Source organism: Physeter macrocephalus, chromosome 21 (genome assembly GCF_002837175.3).
Source record: "Physeter macrocephalus isolate SW-GA chromosome 21, ASM283717v5, whole genome shotgun sequence".
NCBI lineage: Eukaryota > Metazoa > Chordata > Mammalia > Artiodactyla > Physeteridae > Physeter > Physeter macrocephalus.
Window position 1 is genome coordinate 106,149,243 of NC_041234.1, and position 3,078 is coordinate 106,152,320.

The window sequence follows — 3,078 nt, forward strand, 5'->3', positions numbered from 1 at the left end:
GCCACGGCCGCCGAGCCTGCGCGTCCGGAGCCTGTGCTCCGCAACGGGAGAGGCCGCGACAGTGAGAGGCCCGCGTACCGCAAAACAACAACAACAACAACAACAACAACAAAACCCAAAAAACTTTTAATATAAAAATGAGCAAAGGGACCAGAGCCTGGGCAGCCTGAGGGGCGAGAAGACAAGGGGAAGAGAGAGGAAAGCTGCTTAACTCTCCTCTTCCCTGCTGTGGCCACTGCCCCGGGTCTCTAGGACCCTTTCGTCTGCATATTAGTTGAAAGCCTTACCCTCTGCCTTCCAGTCAGTCATCCAGTCCGCGGCCCCTCCTTCCTTTTGCTGCCACTATAAATGACCAATGAACATAATATTCAGCCTCAACTGTAATCAAATATAAGCAAATTAAAATAATTAGAATAACGATTTGCTTTGCTTTTAGATTAGCGATAATAAAATAATACATCATAATAATATGGGTGAGGGTGTGGAGAAATGGATAGCCTCATACACTGCCTGAGGGAGTGGAAATTGGTACATTTTTTACACAGAAATTGGAAATACTGATTAAAATTAAGACTTCAAATCTTTTTTTAGCTTGTCCAAATGTTTACATATATATATATATTCAGTTGAAGTATAGTTGATTTAGAATATTGTGTTAGTCTCAGATGTACAACAAAGTGATCAGATATATATGTATCTATAAAGATATAGATATAGATATTCTTTTTCAGATTCTTTTCCATTGTAGGTTATTACAAGATACTGAATATAGTTCCCTGTGCTACACAGGTCTTTTTTGTTTATCTCTTTTATATATAGTAATGTGTATCTTTTAATCCGAAACTCCTAATTTATCCCTCCCCCTCCTTTCCCCTTTGGTAACCATAAATTTGTTTTCTATAAGACTGCAAATCTTGTTTTAAAAAAATTAATTATTTATTTTAGGCTGTGTTGCGTCTTCGTTTCTGTGCGAGGGCTTTCTCTAGTTGCGGCGAGCGGGGGCCACTCTTCATCGCGGTGCGCGGGCCTCTCACTGTCGTGGCCTCTCTTGTTGCGGAACACAGGCTCCAGACGCGCAGGCTCAGCAGTTGTGGCTCACGGGCCCAGTTGTTCCGCGGCATGTGGGATCTTCCCAGACCGGGGCTCGAACCCGTGTCCCCTCCACTGGCAGGCAGATTCTCAACCACTGCGCCACCAGGGAAGCCCAAGACTGCCAATCTTTTGAAAGAGTAGTTCCTTATATACAAATGTGCAATGAAATCTGCACATATGAATAAGGTCTAACCTCGCTAGTAACCAAAATATGCAAATTAAAATGAGATAGCATTTTCACCCATTAGAATGTCCAAGATTTAAAAGAACGTCGATGCCCATTATTACGAAAGTTGAGGATGTTCATGGATACCTTAGTACAAGCTGTGTGAAAGACAGTTTGACAGTATGTATCAAAATCATTAAACAGGTGAAAACCTTTCGATACAAGAATTCCAGCTTTAGGAATGTATCCCAGGGAAATATCAGAGACGTGTACAAAGATATGCATGCAAGGATGTTAATCTCAACACTGTTTATGATCGTGAAAAATTTGAAACCATCCAAATATCCTTCAGTTAATAACTGGCCAACCATAACGAATAATACACCATATTATTGATGATAAGGAATCAATATGGAGGGACTTCCTTGGTGGTGCAGTGGTTAAGACAATGCAGGGAGCCCAGGTTCGATCCCTGGTCAGGGAACTAGGTCCCACAAGCATGCTGCAACTAACAGTTCGCATGCCACAACTAAGGAGCCCGCCGGCGCAACCAAATAAATAAAGGAATCAATATGGAAAGATAAGCAAGATATATCATTATTTTTAAAAACAACTCTCAGGGCAGTGTGTTAGTACGGTTTCATTTTTGTTTTACAATTTGTGTGTGATATATATATGCCTTGCTTATTAAATATGTAAATAATTGAGTAAAACATATACCAAGCTGTTAATAGTCTTTCTTTCGGGGGGTTGTGATCCTAGGAACTTTACTTTTCTCATAATATATACGTAAGTTTTCATGTTTTACACGCAATGAGTAAAACAATCATACAAATTCAGAAATTTAGAAAAGCTGCTCAGCTTCTCTGATAAATAAAAGCAAACTAGAAGAATAATAAGATGTAATTATTGTCTATGATGCTGAGGGAAAAAAATTCCAAGATTAACACTCAGTGTTGAATAGAGCCCTCATCTCTAAACTTCTTTGATCAACCACATGTATTAGTAAAACTTTTGGGCCTCAAACACTAAATATATATGCTTACGTGATTGCTCTTTATAAATGAAGATGGGATCATATTATTCATCCTCTTCTGCCACCTGCAAATCCATGTGTACGGTGATGCTCACTGCAACAATTTTTGGCAAAAGAAAAACTGGAAACATTCAGAACGTCCATCAACAGGGGGCTTGTTAAATGAATTATTGAACATTATTAGTCAACGTATGTATTGGTGTAATAATCCGTCGTCAAAGGGAGTGAGGTAGCTGTACATTATTGACATGGTAAGAGCACTGTACCAACACATCACATCTGGAAGTACATACAGGAAACGTAACCTCAGTTCACGGCGGGGGAGGGGTGGGGAATGGGAAGCTAAGCAGGGAATTTGCTTTCCATTGTTCTCATTGTGCTGCTGACAATCTCTAAAAACTTGTTTGTATAACTTTTCCCATCAGCAGAATACTACAGATGTAAAGCAAAAGCAAAAATAAGACGCTTGAATGAGAAAAACAGAATGCACACATCTTAAAGTTAAATTAGTGGGTTTGGTGTATTTGTACTAGCTCACAATTGAGGATTGAAAAAATTCCTAAAGGGATTTGAGGGAACAGGAAACGCGTTCACGCTTCGAAGCTGCTCAAGATCGTGCTTATGAAGGAACATTTCTAACGTTTTGAGCAAGTTTCGTTTTGCTTCCGTTAAAATTTAAAAATAAAATTAAAAAAAAAAAAGACCACCGGGGTCAGGAAGCTAGGTCTCCCGGGTACACTGCACGCCCCTCCCCCCTCCCCCCCCGGCTCTCCCCTCCCCCCCC